Source organism: Bactrocera latifrons, unplaced genomic scaffold (assembly GCF_001853355.1).
Source record: "Bactrocera latifrons isolate USDA-ARS-PBARC rearing strain unplaced genomic scaffold, ASM185335v1 scaffold_42, whole genome shotgun sequence".
In the NCBI taxonomy this organism is placed as follows: domain Eukaryota; kingdom Metazoa; phylum Arthropoda; class Insecta; order Diptera; family Tephritidae; genus Bactrocera; species Bactrocera latifrons.
In genome coordinates, this window is record NW_017537068.1 from 473,244 (window position 1) to 499,377 (window position 26,134).

The 26,134-nt window shown below is 37.3% G+C and overlaps 1 pseudogene; it reads left to right on the top strand.

Moving 5' to 3' along the window:
• Positions 1-15,726: 15,726 nt before the first annotated feature.
• LOC108972703 lies at positions 15,727-22,593 on the top strand (annotated as a pseudogene).
• The last annotated feature ends 3,541 nt before the right edge of the window (positions 22,594-26,134 follow it).

Genomic DNA, 26,134 nt, shown 5'->3' on the forward strand with positions numbered 1-26,134 from the left:
GATAATTTCATTTAATTTTTCTTTAAACGGTTCCACTAAATCAGCTTTGGAGGACAGTTTTTCGCCAGATTCTTTTAAAATTCGGATCCCAAACCGTTTTTTAAATTTAYMAAACCAACCATTACTTGCCTTAAAATTTTCATTAGGATATTTTATATTATGGATTTGCACAGCTTTGGCTTTTAAAATATTGCTGTTAATAGGTACGTGCTTTTCGCGCTGGGAGACAAACCACTTATATAAAGCCTTTTMMATCCTATGATATTCGCCTTTCTTTAACGATTGTCGTCTCAATGTGCCAGCATGTGTACCTTTAACACTTCTTATTACTTTCTGGCAATTTTTTAAAATTGTGCAAACACTCGATTTTGGAATACCATATTTCAAAGAGATTTMTTTCAGGGTTTTCYCCTTTTTATTGTCGTCAATTATTTTTMATTTGTCACCCAAGCAAAGCMGTTTTCGAATTGAAGGCATTTTTAAATAATTTATGCGATATCCTCACTTTACCACTTTGAACTCACAACTGATATTTCGCGCAATGAAGCGTGCATAAAAAAATAAATAGAATTCTTCAAAAAAATAGCTCAATAATAACAAAAACTAACGGGTATTTAACTGCCTGCATTGTTTTTTGTTGTAATACAACCAAAACCAAATACAAACGCCATACATTCGTAATATCGAGTTCATCCAATTTCCAGCTTTCGTTATATAGAGTCATCAATGTATTGAAAAACAGCGTTCGTTATATTGAACATTCGTTATATCGGCGTTCGTTATACTGGAGCACCACTGTATATAAATATTCAAGATAACGAGAGGGGTTAAAACCCGGATGACTGTCTGTCCGTCCGTTCGAACGCGCAAGCTTTAACTTGAGTAAAAATTAAGATATATTGATTAAACTTAGTACACATGTTCCTTGGCAAAAAAGTACATTGTCACGCCCCAAAGCACCATTAAACGAAAATCTATAAAGTGCTATAACTAATCACTAAAATAAGGCCTTTAGCAGTAATTTGGCACAAAGAATTGCAATAAAAAGGAGCACCTGTGGATTGAAAATTATGAAAAATTGGACGTGGCTTTCTCTGTAATAGGTTTAATGTACATTTCTTCTAGACCACCGAAGCTGCAAAGCCAAATTCATTAGGACTACTTCCGACAGTGTGAAAATATTCCCATATAACGGTACTGTTAAAAACTATTAACTGAGTAATAAATCAATAACTTAAAACGTCAGAGCTATTAAATTTTACGCCCAAAATGGTATGAGAAGGCTTTATACGAGCCAGTGTAAAAATTAGACAATGGACGTGAAACCACCCAATTTTAGATAAAATGACATATCTCAGCACCTGCTCTACCGATTTCAACAAAGTTCGGTACGTAGCATTCTCCAAACATTCTTATGTGTCACTGAAAATGGACGAAATCGCACTGCAACTGCTTCCACTTCCTACATAACACAATTTTAAATTACATCTGAATATAACAGGAAAAAACTTTGAACGAATAATGCATATATCGTATGCCATTTTATGACCATAAATTGCCCAAATCCAAGTAAAACTGTTTAAGCCTCCCGGTACCGAATATTTGGAACCCAGTACCAATAGTTGAACTGTTAAATCTGGTATGTCTGTGTGTCAAAAATGGGTTGAATCGTGTCAATACTTCCCTTAGCTTCAAAATAGCTAAAGTTTCGCGGTTTTCGAACTTCCGAGTGACTTCTTACAACATATATCGGCCAACATGTGAGTTACCTCAATGAAAAGGAGAGAACGTATTTTAATGATCATAAGCTCAATTGCCCCTTTATAAGAAACATATAATACCCGGATGACTTTACTCCACATGACACTACATAGGTATAATTATTTTCAGGTTTCTAAAGGTATGTATCTGGTATCTTTAAAAATTACATGACACTGGTTGGCGGATATATTGTAACAACAACAAACAAAGATCTCAAGACCTGACCTTTAATTCGGCTTTGGGTTCACATCTGAATGAAGCTTCAGTATGAATCTCTAATTTTCCCACAGAATATCTTTAATTTCTGGAACATCCGTGGTAACGTGACCTTGATTTCTTACTGGCGGAAGATTAACTTTCCTTTTTATACCCACCATGCCATTCAATTCGTCACTTAATTAACTCGTTTGCAACATTGCCATATACATACATTTCTTCACACATTTCCGTTCTCGCATAACGCAGACCTCGTTTGCTATGCGACAATGGTAACGAAACATATAAGATTACTATCAATATTTGTAGTGTAAATTTTTTTTACACTTAAGCGAGAAAATCGATTGAAGCTCATTACATTCTCAAGCTGACGACATTAAGTTTACGCATGCGCAGTGCTATTATTGTGCGTGACAGCAGTGAGGCTGTGCGAGGCACACAAAGTTGTCATACACGCAAACACAAAGGAAGAAGGCGGCGTGCACTTGCAAAAAAGGCAGCAAGCATGAGAGAAGTGATGACGGTCAACAAACTACAACCAGGAGATAAATACAGAATTTATGACTTAATTTAACTCGAACGTCGACGAGGACAGGCTGGAAACAGAGCGGACTACCAGAAAAATAAAAAGTAGTAAGAGCAAAAGCAAACACAAATATAGCGCGCACAGGCTTTTAGCGACCGCTGCGGCGATATTGAATGAGAATGAAGCCAATAACCGAACAAATGAAAGATTTCGAGTACGGCAACCACAGGCGGCAGGAGCCTAAGCTGTACCGGATAGTGACAAAAAGCCCGAACGGAAACTGACTAGGGAAGCGCGTACAACAGCGCGGAAGCGCAAGAGGCACATTTGAGTATGTATCTATGTATATGTATGCCCAAAAATGGGCGATTGAACGGGCGGACACGTTTACATTGGACGGCAACTACGTTTTTGCGTGTAATTCTCGAAAGGACGCGTGTCCATTCATATATTTGCGACACTCAAAAAAAGAAGCAAACACTCACACAGAACGCGTTGATGGACAAACGCACGGATGGATGGCAGACAAACCGTCAGCGCTGCCGGGGAGTATGAAGGTTGATGTCTCTATTTGGAGATGCCATGCAGGCGCTCGTTCGCCAAGTTGTTGCCAACTGTACGCGCTGACTGTCACTTCAAGCAAATGTACATACTCATAGCCGGTGTTGTTGCGCTCCAGATGCTTGCTGTGTAAGTGCGAATGCGAGTGCGAATTAATTTATCGGTTAATTTTGTTCACAAATTGCACATGGGCGGCGCGGATAGCCTACAATAACTATCTATCTTCTCCGTGTCCAGGTTTGCCGTTGGCTGTTGCATCTACTACCATAACGATAGCCATTGCCAACGCCATTACAATCAACGCCACAGCATGGCAGTCTCGGCGAGTATGCGCACATTCCATAAACGCATCAGCATTTGGTGCGCATTTTCCGCGGTTACGCTTGCAACGCCTCAGCCCAGGCGCACTCCATTCACAGTGCGGTTGTTTGTTGCGTTGCTCTACCAAGTGGTGAATTTATGCGCGTCATGTGTATGAAATAAATTTTATAGCGAATTACTGGAGCATTGCAGTTATAACAACAACAAACATTATTTAACGGCGCAGCAATCAATGCATATTGACGCTGTTTCCACCGAATGTATGAATGGAAGGCACATGTGCGCGCTCTACACACTACTTCGACAACAATGTTGGACCGCGTTCTGAGTATGCGTATATTAGAAACTGTGCGCATAACTGTGGCTTATTAAAATGCATTTCGTGAGCCTGTTTTGCTTTGTAAGCACTGTGATCGCTTCCGGCTTTTGTGCTACTATAATATTAGTGTTGTAAAATACTCGTTTTTGCTTATACGTTGCATTTACCCGTCTATAGGTAAGCAGAGTAACCACATTTTCACTGCAATGACGACTAACCAGTTTGAAGGGAAAGGTAAGATTCGGTACAGCAAATAATACTATAAAGATGGCTGTGTACGGTCAGCGAATGCTGTCATGTACACCCTGCAAAATTATATCCATCCGAGTCGTCTATATTGGGGTAAACACTCTAACCCCAATATAGAAAAAATCACACCTTTTGCCATCGAGGGATCCGAGTTGTGTCAACAACTTTCCCAATTCTCGAAGAGAAACAGTCATGATTTGTAAAATTCTCTGTCAATGCGAAACCGAAATAAATATCTAAAAACCGTCCTGGTATAATTTTCATAAAAAATTTGTCTAGACTGCACAGTATTTATTGGAGTGAATTTCTTTTTATGAATTTTACGGTCGTAAGTCGTTGTATATTGACTTACGAAAATTCATAAAAAGCGAATCTTTCCAATAAATAAAAGATAAACGATATTTTTTTTTTCTAAGTTTTATCCATGACAGCAGGAGTAGAGGACCTTATTCTAGCATCATCAGAGGTCACATATAACTTTAAAAATATTTAATATTTTATTTCAACAATTTCCAGAATATTTCTAAAATATCTGAACTAGAAATATGCGCTGATTTTTTTTTAAACAATTGATCAAATAGGCTTCTTTTGAACAACGGAATATGTCATAATTAAAAAAAATCGTTTTTAAGGGGGTGGTTTAAAGTTTTCAATTGTCTCTTGTTTGACAAATATTGAAGAACACCATAGGTTTATTGAATAAACTAGTGGCATGTGCTATATTAAACCAACTACTACTAAAGCTTTTTCTTAGACATAAACGTTTTCCACTTGGAATTATGACGTTATTTGCGAAATTTTATGTGTCGTTATTGCTGAAAAGGGATGTCGTGAAAAACTTAATTACATTTTCAGCAATATCGTTGTAACGCAAAATATTTCGTGTTTTTTAAAAAAATATGGTAAAAGCACATCTGAGATGCGTCGTTTTGTGTTTAAAAAATACACAATATGGATAAAGACATTGCGTACATTTCTATATAATTAACTTAAAACTTGTGCTTTCGAGTTATGACACTATTCATGTAAATGAGCGATGTTTTTGGAGATTTCTCCTCCAACGGTCAGATCTCAAGTTTGAAAAATTCCTTTTTATAGTTATAACAAGAGAAAATGTTAACTCCGGTTGCACCGCAGCTATAATACCCTTCACAAATACAAAACATTCCTTACATTAACTTAATTCCGATAGTTCAATTCGTATTACAGCTGTATGCTATAGTGATCCGATATCACTAATTTCTTCGGAAATTAAATCGTCAAATTAAAACCGTTACATGCAATCCACTTGATTCCGTACGTTTAATTTGTATATGTAGTGATTCTTACTGCCTTAGATAATAATACGTGCTTAATTTAGTGAAGATATACCGTGAAATTAAAAACTTTCCATGCAAGCATGTTAAGGATTCTTATCTGTTAGCGCAGATTGTGGTTCCCCTTTTTGTTGATTGGACAGAGCCCTTTTAAATTCCAATTCCAATTCGGGCATGCTTTCGTCCGACAATATTATACAAAGAAGCTGATTTATTTTTCTTATCAGTGTTTGGCCGCCGTATTTGAGTAACACCAAATCCATCGGCCCCCGCCACTTTGCTATTCGAACTTCTTCATGGTCGGGCAATGAAACGTCTGCTATATCGTCGTCGTCACTGCCATTTGGCAGGCTAGAGAAATTTCACTATGCTCTGGGCATCAGTCAGTAGATCACCTCTGGGAGCTCTACGGCAGTATGCTCCGGTCTTGAAACATTGACGAAGAGATTATTTTATATACATTGCGTTATAATTTTTTTTGCACTGTTTAGCTACTTTTCTAGTTGTATGGATATCAAAAGCATAGATGAATAATGCTATTAAGAAATTTATAAAAGAAAATTTCTCAGCAAATTTAAACATACATATATTTACGAGTATAACATATGTATATTTATTTATTTATTTATAAAAATTCAGATGTTTATAGAAAAGACACAGTTCTCTAGCACCTGTAAMAATATTTAAGTAGCATGATTATTTATTGGCTACCTTTGTTTATGTTGATGTTTCCTATTAGTTTCATCTCCAAAATTTTTAGGTAAATTCATGGCTAGACAAACTGACGCCCAAAAATGATGATGGAGGGCTTAAAAAGATACACCTATTTATACATACCTGGGTGTATGTGGAACGATGCTTCTCATATGTTTAATAGCTCAGTAATGGATCACGTAATGCATATCTGCGATGAGGTAAAAAATTACCGCAATTTATCTCGCGCGCCTAATATGCTCAGCAGCCCGGCAGGTAAGTCAACCAATGTTTGCATAATGCATAACGCAGCATCGCGTCAAACTGTCTGCGTATAGACTTGTATGAAAATAAAGCATTGAGGGGTAGTGAGAAGGAAGATGCTTAAAACCAAAAATAACAAAAAAAATTTCAATGTATGTGCGTTAGGAGATCGCTCGTGTGAATTATGTATGTATGCCTTTTATAACACACACGCACACAAATGCACCTGTCTCTTATACACATCTAGATGTGTATAAGAGACAGGGGGTAGTGAGAAGGAAGATGCTTAAAACCAAAAATAACAAAAAAAATTTCAATGTATGTGCGTTAGGAGATCGCTCGTGTGAATTATGTATGTATGCCTTTTATAACACACACGCACACAAATGCACTTGCTGGATATTTTTAGTTGAGATATGTATACGCGCGCGGATATTGTTGGGAGGTATGGATAAGAAAGTGTTGTTCAAAATTGCGCGTCGCCACTGCGCGTTTGTAGGTAGCAGAGCAACGACAAGCTCTCGGCCGCTTAATCGCTTTTATCTCCACGCAGCATCGCTTACATACAAGTGAAACGTGCTCATGGGTCCAACGCGCTCCTACTACCACCAATACTACTTAACACTTGCAGCCAGCATAATCAGTGTCATCGCAACGAGCATCAGTCACACACACATCAACTTAGTGGCATTGATGCACCTTCAGCGGCATTTCACGTTTTATCGATTCTCGTCCTTTTAATGCGATTTTGATAAAACGCTTGCGATTTGTCAATGTTATTTATTTGATTGTTCTTGCGCGTTGTCACACAACATTTTGATTTTTATTTTTGGTGAAAGATTTTTGATTCCTGACATTATTTTCTTTTAGTGGCGCAACATTTCTATCTTCTTTTGCGCCTTCTGTTGTTCAGCGATTCGCCTTAGTTCGGGGTACAATGGTCAGTGCCTTTCGGTCACATTTCGCCACTTCGCGCAGGTAATCTTTGCGTCCTCCTACCTGTAAGCTGTTTGTTGACTTCACTGTGTCTTCGGTCACTTGCACAATTGATTTGACCCTGTAGGAAAGTATGTTAAATAGTATCGAACTCGTAGAGGTAACATCATGTTCAATCTATATAATATGAAAGTCAGATGAAGTATCAGAATAGATCACGATAATCTGGGCGACCCAACCCTTGGACCGATACAAAACGCTTTCAAATTTTATTACTGTTCGACATACAAGGATTCCTATACGTTGTTGTTGTAGCAACATAAAATATTCTTTATTGGCGTAGACACCGCTTACGCGACTATAGCCGAGTTAACAACAGCGCCCCAGTAGTTTCTGCGTCGAATACTTTCAGTGCTGGAGTGTTTTCGTGCATGCGGACTACATGACCAGCGAGCCAGTGTAGCCACAGTCTTGTAATTCGCTGAACTGTGTCAAAGTCGTCGTATATCTCATGCAGCTTATCGTTCCAACGAATGCGAATGGCCAACACGCTAAGGATCATAAATCTTTCGTAGAACTTATCTCTCGAAAACTCGCAACGTCGACTCATCCGTTGTTGACATCGTCCAAGCCTCTGCACCATATAGCAGGACGGGACTTATGAGTGAGTTATAGAGTTTGGTTTTTGTTCATTGAGAGGACTTTACTTCTCAATTGTCTACTCAGTCCGAAGTAACACTTCTTGCCAAGAGTTATCATTTCTTCGCCGCCGTGGTTGAATAGCTCGGCCGGCAATCCATCGGTCACCCCCGCTTTGTTTTTCTTCAGAAAACATTTCCGGACTAGTTTTGAATACTGCTGCGTTTATAGTTCTATCGCGGAAAAATCGGATCAGTTCCTGTTATGTAGCGCTGACTGACGTAGAAACGGAGCGGTTTGTATTTAGATCCTGTTGATTTATGTGCCTTTTCATCGGACTATTCGGCCGTTAGCACTGTTTTGATTGTCCAGGAGCTAAATATTGTACATAAAATAGTATTTGAATAAGACAGTAAGACTTGCTTGTGAAAAAAGGACATTTGAACTTGTTGAATTAATATTCGTCAACTTCTTCGATGTATGAACACAAAGGTTATATATTTAGCTTCTTCTAACTTCTTCGTTTGATAAATTAATTTCAACCGTATCCTAGCTCATATTTATTTATTTGTGTTACTGCTTACTGTTTCATTTATTTCCTACAAGAACTCTTCACTGTGTGTGCTGTTACTTGTCATTCACTACGAAATATGTTTAATAAACGTTTACAATGCGATAATGTTTCATTGCTGACACTTTTCCGATAATAAAACATATTCATTTCTTCATTTCATTCCTTTTTATTTTTGTTTTTGGTGGTATTGACAACCGAAGGCATGCCATTCAATTTGTTTGCTGTGTATTATTAATGGGCGGCAATTTGTGAAATGTTCGCCTAGTTGTTGGATGTCACAAAAAGGACACTCGTCACAAGGCATTCCATTCCAGGAAATTTCACTTAAAATACTCAATTCTATGCGCTATAGTTGATAGCAAAGTTGAGTTATGGAGCATTTAAAAGTAAATAAATTGAGTTATCAAATGTGTACTTTTGCAACCATTTGACTTTTGATGGTGATAAATGTGCGAATCGAATGAACAATTTTTTTAAAAATGCGATTTCAAGTTAGATTTTATTCATTTAAGTTTTTCTGTTCAATGTGCTGCAGCATTACATTAACTCATTTTTTTTTTTTTTATAGTTGAAAAGAATTAGTCAATTTTCAAATGAAATACCAGGTAGCAGGACAATTGAAAAGTCCCTGGCTTATCATAGTAAACAATTTGTTTTGGTAAATTTTCAGATCTGAGAACCGTAAATAGTCTCTGGAGAACAGATGTGGTGAATCTTGGCGATTTTTCCGGCGATTTCATCCTTCAAACGGTTGAATAATGCTATGTGATATTGGGTGTTCATAGTTCTTCCTTTTTCAAAGTAGTCAATAAAAATTATTTCATACGCACCATTCCATACAGACACCGTAACCTGTTGCGTTTTTGTATGCTTTGGGGCGGGTTCATCATGTGCAGTCCTCTCGGATGATTGTGCTTGGACTTTGGACTGAAATGATGGCAATATGTCACAGAACCGCCCCGTTTGGGCGCCCACTACCTACACCTTCTTCGATTCTCATTTGCCATTATTGATGGTTGACTTTAATAGAGCAGTGTCGGTGCATTTCTTAAAGCATCAAAGAGTATGAAAATATTTTTCCGAGATTTAGGTCGGTCAGTTTGTATGACAACCTATGGTACAGTGGTATCTTCACGGAATTTCAACTAACACGTGGGATGAAGATACATATGTAAACGATTACATTTCGACTTGTAAAGGAGACCCACCTATCGTCCAGTTTTCACACCGGCCTTCCATGTAATTTTTAATGTCTCTGGGGTATCTAGTTATTCATTTATCGTGCTTTTAGTAATTTTCAACTATACCGTATAAGGAGAGTGAGTAAGGTTATCATCCGATATCATCAGCTTCATACCGTCGGAAGAAGTTCTTATAATATTTGTGATTGGTGAATTTAGTTTATATACATACCTTTGGTGATTGAGGAGATATGTACTCTAAACTTATTAGAGCACAGCGCCACGCCTACTTCTAAATCCTGTAAATCAATAGAAGATTATAATTACTCATGAACTCACGAAAACCAGCCTTTTTACCTAATCTATTATAGCTAGTACGAAGCGAAAAGGGACTTAATGGATTATAAATTGTTTATGATCCGGCACAACTGATTGTTATTTGTTTATAATAAAATGTATAATATTTAAAATAAAATTATGCAAAATGATATTAGTTTTTCTGCAAAAATGCTTATTTTAATATTTACGAATTATCATGACTTGCCCCAGAAACTATTCGGACGCATTTAATACGCATTTATTTAAGCATGTAAATGCTAATTCTTGCCAGCTAATATTGATGTTACTGTTACATAATTTTATACAAACATACATTAATATGCTAATTTTCTCCTATATAAGCTATTATTATTTTTTTTTTTCAAATGAAGGAGTTTCACGCTCAATCCATTAATATTGAGAACAGCACAAGAGTTTCCAAAAAATATTTAACACAACCCCATCATTATCAAACATCCAAATAATGCAGAACAATTACAAAGCGTTTTTGTTTGACATTCCTTTCAAAAATTTAGACCCACAAACATATTTTAACATTTCTGCCAGTTGATTAATGAATTCACCAACTCAACAGTAGCCGAGCTGAAGCGCTGGCCAGAAGCAGTGCAGGCAGCAAAAGAGAGAGTGACGCGTCTTCACAGTTCCAAATAATAATAAGCAAAGGAGTAGGCGCTGCAAAGTGTTTACGCTTGCTGGTGGTTTTTGCTGTTGTTGCTTTGTTTTGAAAATTGGTGTTGAGCTAATTTATGCATTAGCAGGTGCTCAAAGACAACAGCGACAGCAGCTAAACTAATAATGGTCATTCAAAGTCACTCGCTGGCGCGCGGTCATCCTGAACATTTTTTTTGGGACAACATTGCAGTCAATACTCAAGCGAAAGGTGCTTAAGCTGCACTTTGGATTTAAATATATTCCACATTTCAGAAAGTTTCTGTTCGATAAAACATTTTACTTGAAAAAATGTTGATACCTGTTTTTGTTGTTAATACGCGCGTTCCTTATGAAGGATACTGCTCTGTGGTTGAAAGGGTTGCTGGCGCATATAATTTTATGTTTACATATCCTTTCATCCTTATTTTTTACGCTCTCACTACAAGCGCGCGGCGCGCCTACAAAGTAGGGCTAAATGTTAAGTAGCGTTGCTGCCGTTGTATCGATCCCTTCAACAATTCATCAAAAATGCGCTTATCACAAAAACTCTCCGGAAGGCGATGCCAAGACAAAAACGCGCAAGCAACTAAAACACAACCTAAGTAATAGCGGCGCTGAGTGAAGTGCCGCGCAAAGGTTACAATCCTGCCGCGCATGTGTTCAGCTCCAATTGACGCACCTTGTTGGCGCTCGCTTTTAACCAAGCACACAAACAAAGAACTCACCGTTTATCTAACGGGCGGTCGCTGGCTGCGGCAGCTCGTATGTGTGCGCTCTAGGCACTTTCAAATTAGAGCTGAAAGGTCAATATGATTGTGGCCAACGAAAAAAAATTTAAGTGCTTACAGCAAATTTATTCAAAATATAACAACACACAATATTGCTTTTTGTTTTCTACTAACAGCCTCTAAATGTTGCGGTAACATTTTAATAACAACCTTTGTAGCCCAGCGGAAACTCATTCGGGCTATGCCAACAGACAACGCGTCGGCAGGTGAGTTTTTGACGAGCGCGTGAGGGCATATGCGCGCGAAAGATCCTTGTTAAAATCTTTTGACAAAAAGGTGACTTGAAATTGTTGAAGAAATAAGAAATTGTATAATTCAATATGAGCAGCTATGAAAATTAGCGCGTAAGTATAGGCTTTAAACAATCGCGTGCCATAAGCGGCTGCCGGTTGATCGTGGAAAACAAAATTATACTAATACAACTAAGCGAAGTTGCATTAGTGTGGCAGCAGGCGAGCGCACAGCTGCCAAGCATTTTGTAGATTTGGTGCTATAATAAACTGCTAAGTGCCGCGCACACTATATTGTATATAGAGCATAAGTATTTGCTTCTACAAGTGCATATACAAATGAAAATCCATTTCTTTTTGTTCTAATTATTATTATTTTTTTAACAAAATAGTCTTCGTGTTGTTAATTTGTTGTGCAAACGGAGTCGCCTCTTCTTTGTCCAATCACATCCGTTGCTTCCAGATCATGTGTAAGAATATTTCATTCAATAAAAGAATTGTTTTTGCTTGAATTGCGTGACTGCCACAACAGTTTCATGTTGCTTGTGTGTGCATGCGTTGTAATTAGTTGTATTTGTTGTAGTTTAGATGGGCCGAGCAGCAACTTTCATGTCAGTCATTCGTTCACTGAGGTAACGCAATCGGTTAGAGGCACATTCCCACATATGTTAATATGTAAATATGTAAAAAAAATTACTGTTGTTCTTATAAGATTTCATACTTATCTAACTCTATTTTAACTATATATTTGACGGTTTTATGTTCATAAATACATTTAATCGAGTATTTATATTTGAGGTTATTTTCTCACCATATGTTGCATAGAATGCCAATGTATCAATGTACGAAAATTCAAAACCACCACCACATTGAATCACTCTCCAATTTATTATTATGTCAATTGGCCAATGGAGCAATACAGAAATATTTTGTGGGCAGATGAGTGTAAGGTGGTTTCATTTATTAAAAGCGTTAAGCATGTTGATGCGAAAGTGATGGTATGGGGAAGTTTCTCGTATAATGGTTATTGTATTTTATGCCAAGTGGAATTTGCCGTTATAATAGTTGTTTCAACAAGATAACGGCTCTAAAGAAACATACAAGTAAATTTGAGAAGGAAGATCATAGCCTACTCAGTAGCCTGACGTCAAACCCATAGCTGATCATAGACCATCCAAAAGAAGGCAATTGTGGAATACAATCACGAGCCATGACAGCAAATAAGATGTTGTGATCTGGTGATTGAACAAAAAATGCCCCGCAGATGTGCTGAAGAATAAATAAATTGTGTTTACTCAACTAATTATTACGGACTAACTTATATACTAATAATTCATATTGTTTTTATTTATAATTTGATATATTGAGTTTTGTGTTGCATTCCTATTATTTGGAACACCCAACCCTTAAGTCTTTTATTTAAAATTATATTTTCCGGTTTCACTTATTACTAATAAAAGTTTCAAAATGAATAAAGAGATTACATAAAATGAACAAATCGAGGATAAAAGAAATGAAGAAAAATGAAGGTTTTTACGTTTAGGCCACATCAAATATTTTCAATTCAACTGTAGTTACAATATTTAATTTTTAAATTTTTCTTTCAATTTTTATTCATCAATAGGTGCATTAAGTGAAATATTTTTTAAATAATTTTGACTAAAAGTCGAAAACCCACAACTTTTACAGAGAAAAAGTTCCACACCCACTTCCTGGCAATAAGGGCATTCCATAGCCATCCTTGTGTTGAATAAATACACAACATATATGTACTCGGCTCACGAATGCAATACGATAATGGCGTCCGCGAAGCGGTCAAGCCCATATTGCAACGCTCACATTCATATTGTTGCGGCCAATGGTTTTTACTTGCTGTCAGAGGGTTTTTCACATGCACCAAATGTTGTCTGGCTATTAGAATGGTGTCCTTAATTGAATTACCCCACAGAGTCGTGGGCATAAGCTCATGCGGACTCAACGGGAACAAAGTCACCCTTCAAGTTTCAAGTGTTTTTATTGGTCACAAAAATGAGTACATAGCATAGCATGCCATGGCATATCGTATTTGTGCAGACCCATCGAATTGAATAACTAACTGTGCATGAGCAATGATCGATATTGCGAACACAGCTAGAAAATATGCATTGATATTTAGAATTTTTGAATATTTTTGTAAAAAGTGGTTAGTCGTAATATCGCTAATGTCGAATAAGAAGCTTCGAATTTTTATTCAGCCATTAGCTCGCATAGTAATAATTGGCCTAGTCGAGGTTTTGAACATAGTCTAAATATTGTTACTGAGAGTTCTTCCAGTAATTTTCGGACTACTTGGAAGTTAATAGTTTTATATTGATTAGGTTGAATCTGAAGAAAAAGACACTGTTATATAAATATTTCTGCTATTAAAATTTTTAAAATCCGTTTAATTTCGAGGGCTTAGACCGGACAACACTGTCTAATAAAAACTTTAATACGAAGCTTTTACGGACTTATATTCTCGATCGTTTTCTTCCCAGATTGTTAAGTCTTGATTAAATTATCATATGGCAGATGACAGCTCAAGCAAATTCAATGCATGTGGAAAGGTTTTCAAATTGAGAACTCGAGAACAGCCTTGACTTTATAACTGTTGCTCTCAGCAGTCTTGTTCTTTATTAACCCTCCAACAGAGAGCCAAATTGGATATTTTAAAGAACTTAGTTAAACGCATTTCCAAAACATAGTTTGAAAGAAAACATTTCTGTCTTACTTAACTCCGTTAAAATTATATAAATTATAATTTAACCTAATATAACGGCATTTATTTGAATATCTGTCTGTATATACGCAAACTAGTATTCGAGTTGTTGAAATATCAATCTGAAATTCTGTACACGTCGTTTTCTCCCTAAGAATTATACTACTATAGCATATAGCATCATTTGGCAGGATGTCTTCAAGAAATTGGCAATCATTATTATCGAAGACAATAGTTCAATCTCTACAGATAAGCGCTTGCATGGAAAACCTTTCTATTTGATGAGATACCTTCAAGACATTTGTCATGGATACTTCCCAATTCCCGAAAAAATGTTAAATTTGGACTACTATAACACATAGCTTTCTTACAAGCTGATCGCTAAAAACAACATAAAGATATTTTTATATTCCGTTATATTATTAAAAAAACAACTGTGAAGAGTAATAAGGCTTCGTTGCAGACAAAGTTAATGTTTTTTCTTGTTTAATGAAAATTACGGCAATAACTATACTAAATGCGTGAAGATCAGATCCTGTGATCACTTAAAACCACTAAAAATATTGTTTTTCTAAAAAACTATAGAAAATAGCAAAACTTGTAACACAGCGCCACCTAATATGAGAAATTAAGATCAAAAATTAAGTTTCATACTAAAATAACTGTTATATTTTTTTTATTTAATATCAAATTTAAATCAATTTTATTTGGGTTCTCACAAGCTTCTCTTAATGCGAGTTTTTCAACAGCAAAATCATACTTTTCAAACAGAAATATGTACAAGAATTGTACCAAAGAAAACAGGACTTTTTGAATCTAGCGCCCCCTGGTGACGCCATCTATATGTCGACTAGTGCGTTAGATTCTGCTATCTTTATCAATTGTCCAGTGATTTCAAGAGATTTCATCGATTGGAAGTGAAGTTATTGCATTTTAAGTGACAGTATGTTTGTGTTATCGGTGCAAAAATGAGCTTCGAACAAAGAGCCAACATTAAATTTTGTTTTAAAATTGGTAAAACTTTTACCGCAACGTTGCAATGGATGACTGAATCACTATCTATCCCGTAGCAGAGTGCACGAGTGGTTTCAACGTTTTCAAAGTGATCGTGAGGACATAAATGACGATCAACATGTGGGTCAAACAAAATCCGTGATCTTCGGAAATTCCGTCAAAACTGTGCGCGAATTCATCAAAAATCAGCCGAAATTATCATTGAAATCATGGAAATGGAATTGATCATCTCCAAAACATCGATCTATTGCATTTTGTTCGAACATTTGGGCTTACGAAAGGTGTGTGCATGGTTTGCTCCGCACAAATTGACTGACGTCCAAAAATTGCTCTTATCGATCGACGCTTGTGACCGATTATTTGACCAAAAATGACATTTTAACCATTAACTACTCCTCGTATTCACCGGATATGGCACCGTGCGATGGGCATTTGCCCATTAAAGGAAAGCGTTATGCGGACGTAGAGGACACTCAAAAGGGTTGCACCGGCCTACTGGCGGCCATACTGGCCAACGAGCTAAAATACTCGTCCGACATGCCGTGCGTTTGGACCGTGTATTGAAGCAGAAGTAGACTATTTTGAATAAAATAAATTGATTTTGCCGAAAAAACTATTCGATGTGTTTTTTTAAGTCCTGTTTCCTGCGGAACGTTCCTTGTAGTCAACACTTGGCGCTAGTTCCGCACTAGAAGCTGCATGCTTAGAAACCTCTCAACCAAATTTTGGAATAATCTGGTGTATCATTATTCTTCTTTTCGACCGAAGCTGGATAATAAAAGTTTTGAGTAATGCTGTTGAGGTGATAGTCATTAAACGAATATAAATCAAGGTTCTTTTGATTTATTTAAACGTGACTGTCGTTAGTATGGTTGTTCCTCTTATCAATAAGTTTAGCTGGCATGGAAACTATACGAGACTTAGCAACTCGAAACGCAAACAATGGATGAATCGTAATGTTGGATTCAGTATCATATGAAATTCTTTCCAATCGTTAGAATTCGTCAGTATCTGTTGAATTTATCTTTATTAAGGTCTGAAACTTCTAACTTTACTAATATTCTGTATATTCTAACCTTTTCAAACTTTAACACATTTTCTGAGATGAGCTTCTTATGCGTCCTCCAAATTTGGACAAATTTCTTCAAGTGTATCCACAATGCAATTGACCACTGGACGACCGCCTGTAAATACAACCTAAACCGATTATATTTGCTGCCACAAAAAACCGTTAGTATGGCGCAATGGCATTCTAAAACGGTATTTTAACTTCGCCTACAGTCGACAGTGCAGGGGGGAAAAAAGAATGTAAATGCCTTATTAGAAATGCAAATTTGTCGACGACTGCAAAGAGTTTTCGCAAAGCACTTACATTTTGATACACATATACTACACATCTATATGTATATAGCATATGACAAACGGAAGGTGAAACTCTTGAAGAAAGTAAACTCATCGTACGATACCTTTCAACAATAATTGGCGCAACCGCGGAGTCCTTTTGTACTCATTCCCCTTTCGTCCTGTCTTGCTGGTGGTGCATATAAAATGAGTGATTCGAGTGCTCGCATGTTTATAAGTGCATACATATCTATTCGTGAATGTATAAATATATATGCTTGTATAAACTCACTTTGCTTGATATAGGGTCACTTCGTCATGACGACAATAAATTTAATGACATTGCATACTTTTTGCTTTAATTCCAGTGAACTGTACCTAGTCAATGGCAATTTCAGCAATTACATGTACATACGTGATATGTCCAGCGTAATTTCTCTTCGAAATTGTGAAAATATAAATATAAGAGTGGAAATTCATTGATTAATTACACAATTTTCTATCTTTTTAATCATTAAAAAGGTATAAAAATTGCTTTTCATCTACTCTTCTTCTATTATAAATGCAAACATTTTGATTTACCACCATTTCAGGGCTCATTTCTCTGTACCACAGTATGACATCGATGAATCGCTTGCAATTAATTGTCTATTGAATGTCAAGTTATCCATCATATGAGCGCTCAGTTTCGCTTGCATGCCTATATATATGTATACATGTGTTTGCTTTTGCAAAGCATCCCACATCACTTTGTCAACAATCTCGAAAAGCCGCCTCGACAAATTTTCGGTGGCAGGTTACAGAGTGCCGCTCATTGTTTGCCACCGCTAATGAGACCACGTACGCGACAGGTACATAATTCTTCCAAAGCAAAAAACAGAAAATGGCTTATTTTCAAAGTCTCACATCGACAATCTCACTTTTAACTCATTGAGATGCACATACCGACTTTTGTATAGTAATTAGATAGTATGACACACACCAAATAATAGAGAATGATTTACAAATACAATAAATTATGGGAAGTCTAAGTTATTAATTGCATTAATATTGGTTTTTGTATCTCTTTCTAAGACTTATCTATGAATCATTAATGCGTGGTCTCTACCTATGACAGCATTGATACAGGTAGCCGATTGGAAGAGGCCAAGCTACAAATACCATTAAAAATCTATGAACAGTATTTGATAGGAATTTTGACAAAAGAAAAAAGCTTCTTAATAAGCAAAGTCTAACTCAATCTATTATAGCTAGTGTATTTATATATTTAAAAAAATCTGATTTAGTACTCGAACTGTTTCTGTTGTCCTTTTATATAAGCGAAAAGTTGAGGTTACTCCCTGATAATTCGGTTGGTGGAGCACGGTGCTCGCTCGTTTCGTAGTTGTGGTTGGCCGTGGGGAAACGATTTATTTTAGGCACAAAGATATACCGTGCCTAAACTACTGAATAAAACATGTTCTGTACTTTTCATTCTGATAACTCACATATTTGCACAACGTCAACTGCAACAATTCAATGGGAACTGGAACCGATTCAATGCATTACACGTAATTACTATTATCAGGGAAGGATTTTCTTTGAATTCAATTGCATATCTCCCGCACTGACCGATAATTTCGGTCAAAAGTTAATTATAGATACAGGGGCCCACATATTTGGTACTTGGGGGCTTGAATAGTTTTGTTTGAGTTTGGGTAATTTTTGATGACAAGGTGGCATATTTTAAAGGAATTTGTGCGAAATTTTATTCCGTTATTACAATTATTTCTTGACTTATGTACTAAAAAGCGTGGTTGTAGCTCGACTTCGACCATTTTCTAACTGTGATATATGATATGATAAAATTGTCACCTGCTAAGTTTAGTTGAAATCGGTCGGGCGGGTCCCAAGATATGTGATTTCACCAAAAAGTGGGCGGTGCCACGGACATCTTCCAATTTTCACACCGGCTCTCATAAAGCCCTCTAATACCATTTCGGAGGTAAAATTTAATGTCTCTGGCGTAATTAGTTACTGAGTTATTGCGTTTTTAGTACTTTTGAACAGAACCGTTATATGCGGAGTAAGTGAGTTATCTTCCGATTTTATTCATTCCACAAATTTGATTGTTATTGCATTAGCAGTTTAGGAGGTATGTATACTCCCCTTTTTTCAAAAATTTGTTCTCACAGATGCCCCTTGCAACTGTGATCCCCTGTACTTAATTACAGTGTTTTGTCTTAATTAAGTGTTTAGTTATGGCATTTTATAGATTTTCGTTAATGACGATTTGCAGGCGCGGTAGTGTTCCGATTACGCCAATCTACGAAAACGTAATTCTTTTTTGTATTAAGAAACCTACACTCAATTTTGACAGATACTCGCCCGGATTTAAACTTTTATTGTCATTCTAATCATTTATATATATGTATGCACATATACAATAAAACCCTAAATCTATATCGTTTAGTTTTAGGTGATTTAGGAGGTCTGAAAGTTTTCGACGGAAAGCAGAGGAAGGCGTCCACTCTGTATTGCAATGGCGCGCTGTTCTAAACTCGGCTTTAACGGCGTAAACAGTACTGATAAGACCTTATCAGTGTGACTTTTTTCTTCATTACTGGCGTAGACACCACCTACGCGATTATAGCCGAGTTAGCAACAGCGTGCCAGTCGTTTCTTCTTTTCGCTAGGTGGAGCCATTTGGATATTCAAAGCGAGGCCAGATCCTTCTGCATTTGGTCCTTCCAACGGAGTGGAGGTCTTCCTCTTCCTCTGCTTCCCCCGGTGGGCGTCGAATACTTTCAGAGCTGGAGTGTTTTCGTCCATCCGGACAACATGACCTAGCCAGCGTAGCCGCTGACTTTTAATTCGCTGAACTATGTCAATGTCGTCGTATATCTCGTACAGCTCATCGTTCCATCCAATGCGATATTCGCCGTGTCCACCGCACAAAGGACCATAAATCTTTCGCAGAACTCGCAATGTCGACTCATCAGTTGTTGTCATCGTCCAAGAATCTACACCATTTAGCGGGACGGGAATTATAAGCGACTTATAGAGTTTGGCTTTTGCTCGCCGTAAGAGGACTTTACTTTTCAAGTGCGGTGTTTACGCTGATTCCAATATAGACGAAATTATCTACTCGAAGTTATGACTCTCAACAGTAACGTGAGAGCCAAGTCGCGAGTGCGAAGACTGTTTGTTTGATGACAGGAAATGTTTCGTATTGCCTTCGTTCACTGCCAAACCCATTTGCTTTGCTTCCTTGTAAAGTTTGGAGAAAGCGGAACTAACGGCGCGGGCGTTTAGGCCGATGATATCAATAACATTGTATTAGTTTTGCGGGGATACCAAATTCAGACATCGCGGCATAAAGGCAAATGCTTTTCGTCCTGTCAGAAGCAGATTTGATGCAGACGAATAGGTGGTGTGTGTCTATTCTTCTACATATGGCTCAAGCAGCTTACGTCTTCCGGTCTTTGACTAAGTATCCTCTGGGTAGCCTAAGAACATTCATTTGAAGGCGAGCTAAAGTGATAACGCGATTTGGCACTACGGTCGGTAAGTTCAGTCTCCACGACGAAACATCGCCAAATCGGTTGACGCTAATCGACTTCGCCGAGCCCCGAAATATGGATGTCTATGGTACTAGATTCCAGCACAAGAAAATACATCAAGCTACCTGGCTGTCTCCGGATCCAAAAGCCACCAACCAGAGCGATCATATTGCGATAGACGGAAGACACGTCTCCAGTGTTCTAGACGTACGTACGCTCCTAACATAAAGGTCCTAACATCGACTCAGACCACGGGATAGATACCAAGAGTTGAAGAGGGAAGCGAGACGCATTTGCAGACAGAAAAAGAAAGAGGCCGAAATGCGTGAGTATGAAGAGTGGGATAAATTCTACGAAAAAATGCGGCAGCTTACAGAAGGTTTCAAGACCGAAGCATACTCTTGTAGAACCCGCAAAGGTGATCTAGTCACCGATGCCCAGAGCATACTTAAAATATGGAGGGAACACTTCTCCAGCCTGCTGAATGGCAGTGAACGTACGACGCCAGCAGAAGGCGAACCCGATTCCCCAATCGATGACGATGGATCTGACGTTCCGTTGAAGACGTTGGAATAACAATTAGCCATCTGAAGAACAACAAAGCGGCGGGGCCAGTGGCGAAGAACTTGTATGTAACATGCATCAGCTTCTTTGTAAATATGGTCGGACAAAAACATGCCCAACGCTTGGAATTTAAGTGTGCTCTGCCCAATCCACGAAAAGGGAGACCTCATAATCTGCGCCAACTACCTCCTTAGCATCGCGTATAAGGTTCTATTGAGCGTATTGTGTGAAAGATTAAAGTCAACAAACTGATTGGACTTTACATTGGCTGCCTTTATGCTGCGATGTCTGAATTTGGTTTCCCTGCAAAACTAATATGGCTGTGTAAACTGATGTTAATCAACACTAAAACTTCCATCAGCATTGGGAAGGACCTCTTCGAGGCGTTCAATACCAAACAAGGTTTCAGACAAGGTAACTCCCTATCGTGCGACTTCTTCAGTCTGCTGCTGGAGAAAATAATTCGAGCCGCAGAACTTAATCGAGCAGGTACTATCTTTTATAAGAGTGTACAGTTATTGGCGTATGCCGATGATATCGATATCACCGGCCTCAACACCCGCGCCGTTAGTTCTGCTTCTGCAGACTGGATCAGGCAGCGCAAGCAAGCGGGTCTAGCATTGAATGAGGGCAAAACGAAATATCTCCTGTCATAAAACAAACAGTCGTCGCACTCACGTCTCTGTTGACAGTCATAGCTTTGAAGTTGTAGATAATTTCGTCTATCTTGGAACCAGCGTAAACACGACCAACAATGTCAGCCTAGAAAGCCCACGCAAGATAACTCTTGCTAACAGGTGCTCCTTTGGACTGAGTAGGCAATTGAGAAGCAAAGTCCTCTCTCGACAAACAAAAACCAAACTCTATAAGTCACTCATTAACTCCGTCCTGCTATCTGGAACAGAGGCATAGACGATGACAACATCTTATGAGTCGACGTTACAAGCTTTCGAGAGTAAAGCCAGTAAAGATGAAGAAGACTATGTATACATAAAATTGCTTAAATTCTTGTCCTCTTGTTCACGTTTCACATCTTAAGAACAACCGTTTTTCAACAATTTTTTTCTACTGTAAAAAAATGAAATATCGTAACTTTTGTGAACTTATCTTTTTTTTTCAAACCCAACCGTATGTTTACCAAGAAAAACAATTTCTATGTCTTCCCCGGGAGGTACAATTTTGGTTTGTTATGAACTTGTGAGTTGTATTAAATCCTCTTAAGCGACAAGTCAGAAAAATACCGTTCATTCATAATTTGCGGGCAAAAATGAATTAAATGGAAATTTTCTACATGCAACTATATATTGCTGATGAACTTAGATTATTTTGTGGTTTTCTGCCCGATAAAACATTTGTCGCGTCAAACGAAAAGACGGTACCTGGCCGAAAAATAGCTGAGGATAGAATCACATTTGTGTTGTGTGGGAACGCAAATGGTTCGCATAAGATGAAACCATTGATAATTGGTGAATAAGCAAACCCCCGTTGCTTCAGGGGGTTTGAAAACGCATTGGAATATGATAACTCGCAAAAGTCTTGGATGAATTCAGAGCCATTATTCCGCTGGTTCCACTATTCGTTTATTAACCAGGTAAATTTATTTATTTTTGTTTTATCATTTTAAACTTTTAAATGTGCCAAAATGTTTTTCGGTTTTGTAAATTTTTGGCTGAAAATCATTTACCACGAAAGGCATTATTGCTGATTGGCTACTATACTGCACATAAGCCAATTGACAAGTTACAGCCAGATGACGGCAATACTTTTACCAGCTAACGTGACAGCTATTTTGCAGTCCATGGATCACAATTCCATTACACTGCTCAAGTAAGGATATCGGGATAAACTGTTGTGGAACATTGTATCACAAGAAAACGTTCCGGTTGAGAATATTTTCAAAGGACATTCAATTCGTGATGCCATCTTGCTGCTTAAAGCAGGATGGGATGAATTGCCAAGAGATATGCTTACAAAATCTTGGAGAAATATAAAACATTGGGGACGATTATCAATACGACTTAAATCAAATAGTACTCACGATGATACACTTCGAGAGGTACAATCGTTATTGTCCAAAGTGGGTTGTGTTGACGTTAGCAGTGAAGACATCGGAAATTGGAACGGCGATTGATGAAGATTTCAAAGTGTCTGACAATGAAGTTGAAGAACCAGTTATCGGGGAAGATATCCGACAACAGAAAGTGAGTTTTTCGGAAGCAGTTGATTGCATAATAGCATAAAGTGGTATGAAAACAATAATGATGCAAAACAGATATCACATCTTATTAATATACGCACGGAAATTGTCAGGAGCTATTACATAAAAGAAAATAAACAAACAAGTCTCGACCATTTATAAACCAGCCCTTACAAATTAATATGTGCATATTAGGGTGCGCCTTATTTTTTGACTTTGAACTATGGGGCATCACACCCCATAAAAGTATGTATTACGGAGTAAAACGACGTTATGCAAAAAACTAAAGCTTTTGGAAAAGGGGAGGACATGCCGCAATGAGGGTAAAGTTTGCAAGATTCATAAAAATTGCCAAATAAACCAATAATAATACAGTGATAATTTTATGTGCTATTTTATTTCTAAAATTTATTAGAAAAGGTATTTGCATTTTGAAAAGGAATGGCGAGTTTAATAAATTCATTTTGTTCATACATTTTTTTATACATATATGCATTTAAACATAGTACATTAATGCTCTTATTGCAGAAGTGTCGACTTTTTTGCGTCAGGGTAAAGTTTCCTATGAGCAGCTACAGTTTGAACAATAAATTGCTTTTCTTCCTCATTTTTTGAAAGTACGTTATTAAAATCGTCCATAAGCTTTACTGCTCTTTCAGCCGAATCATTAACAACATTTATTTTATTAACTATGTTTAATCCGATATTGTAAGATGACTCATCTTTCCATTCTACAGGATTTTTTGCTAAAAAATCTGTTGGTATACCGAATCTTTTAAAGAAAGTTTTGGTTTTTTGTGAAATGAAGTCTTCAATACTTTTGTCGGAATATAGGCTATAATCGTGTGAAGGTAGCGGAAGGTAGGAAGCGGTCACCATACGTTTTTTTATGTCATTGTTGATTTGTGGGTCAAAAAAGGCAAATCCTGCAGCTTCTTCAGTTAAATACCATAAATGTTTACAAAATTTGTGTAGCAGTTTCTGACTAGCCGTTTCTATGTATCTGTAATCATACAAGTTCTTGTTCAAAGCTAAATCTTGCCTAGGAGCTTCTGCAGAAACGGGTGCTCTTGTCCAGGCTCTCCAATAAACTTTTGCAACGAATATACAAATGTCCCGAATTCCATCTTCCTCATATTTGCTTAAATTAAACTCCTCCCGAAATAAAAATATTTTTTAGCAATAAATTACCTTAGCCATCCACCTGGCATGATGAAATGCCACAGGTGCCCGAAATACGAACTGGGATACCGTACCACCAAGAAAAACTACAACTAGCTGGAGTAATTCTTTATAATCCTCTCGTGGTTGATTTTCATTGAGATTCTGCAAGGCGAATTCTATAATTTCTGATGCGTCCACAAGTGTATCTTTCACATAGTTATCCTCAACACCACATTTGAAATTCATTTGATTTATTTTCTGCCAACTCTCTTTAAATCTGTGAAATATTTGAACACCAGGACCAGAAGACACTTGCATTTTTTGTTCAAATATGCTCCGCAAAATTATTTCCAGAATGTGATGTCGGCAGGGTAAATATAAAAGGTCTCTCTCTAATTTTTGCTCTAAAATTATACACGCGCCTTGAAAACGTCCCATACTGGACGCTGTAGTGTCGCAGCAGAGGGCTTGCACTTTTTCAAGAAGGCCCCATTCGCTGAGCAAGTTGTATATGGCTGACGCCTGTTGCTCGTGCCTGCAGAAATAGCTGGGATTCCAAGCAATTGTTCAGTACCATTGAATGATATCACTAACGGTAGCCGATCAACGTGCTCTGAGTTGATCAAAGATGGTAAAATTTTACCATCCCAATGAACCACCACTGCAGTTATTTCCTGGTTTTTGAAGGCGCGATAAATTTTTTGGGCGGATTCAACTCGAAATCGTGAACGATACCGTCGAATTCCATTTATAATAAGGTCGTTAACGTCATGTTTTAAAGCTTGAGCAGTTGCTATTAGTATTCGTACCGCATCACGATCACTTACTTTGCATTTATCCAGAACTGTGACAGGCTCGGGTATAATAAAGTTGATTCGCGCACGACTTTTCTTTACATTACTGGGACGCGGCAAATCGTCGAAATCTTTGGATAAATCTTCATCATCTTGCTCATTTTCACTACCTTCATCTTCAGTTAACGTGCATTCGGGATTTTTACACTCTCCTAATAAACAACAACACAAAAAGGAAAAAATTTCTTCTTTTTACAACACACTTGACACAAACAATAAAAATAGGGTGAAACTAAAACTTTTACGCTAAACAACGTCAAACTCGAACCGTATTAAATTATAATCTTACCATGGATGTTAGCAACATATTCGCCGCTTTTACGTTTTCCTACAGCTTTGCGATAGAGTTTCCTGTACGCTATATTTTTTTCTCCCGTATAGCTAAGGTGCACCCTAGTGCATATGTATGTACAATGTGAAAAAATACAAACTAAATCTAAGTTTCTGTTTTGTTACTAGTAAAAGTGAGTCACGCAAATAAATTAAACGTATTATATCACCAAAATTATATTTATTTCCATTTTTTTTTCAAATTCGAACACTCTTTGCAAGAATTAATAATTCGGAAAAGTAAAACACCCTTGGGACATTTTGGTTAACTTTTTCGCGATTCTACTGCATTTTATTTCAATTTTTTATTGTTAGACACTTACAAAATTAGCAAAGAAATTCAGATGTGTTTGGAAAAAAATATTTTAAACTTCGCCATTGGGTGGACGCCATTCCGGTGACTCCTCGAAAAAAAAAAAAATGCGCCCGCGTTGGCACATTATAAAAAAAAATACGTGTTTTAACTTAGAATTTGACCGAAGGAAAAAAAACTGAAAATTGAAGTTTTTGCAGACGGTTTTACAAAAAAATAAAAATTTCAGTGAAAATTTCGCGACCTTTTTTTTTAACAGTTGTAATCCAAAAAAATCCTTCGTACAAGTCTTTAAGATTTGTATCTCAAAGACCGCATTTAAGACGTCGCACTTAACCTAACTAGCCCGAGCGCACAAGTTCTCAAGGCGGTATCTTTTAAACTATTACTCGGATCAACTTGAGAATTAAGGATAATATTCGAGAAGTGTTTTAGAATTAAATAAGACAATAAAAAGAAATCGAGTTTTTGAAACCCTTAGGCCTACATAACCCCTTAAAGTGTTTCCCTGTCT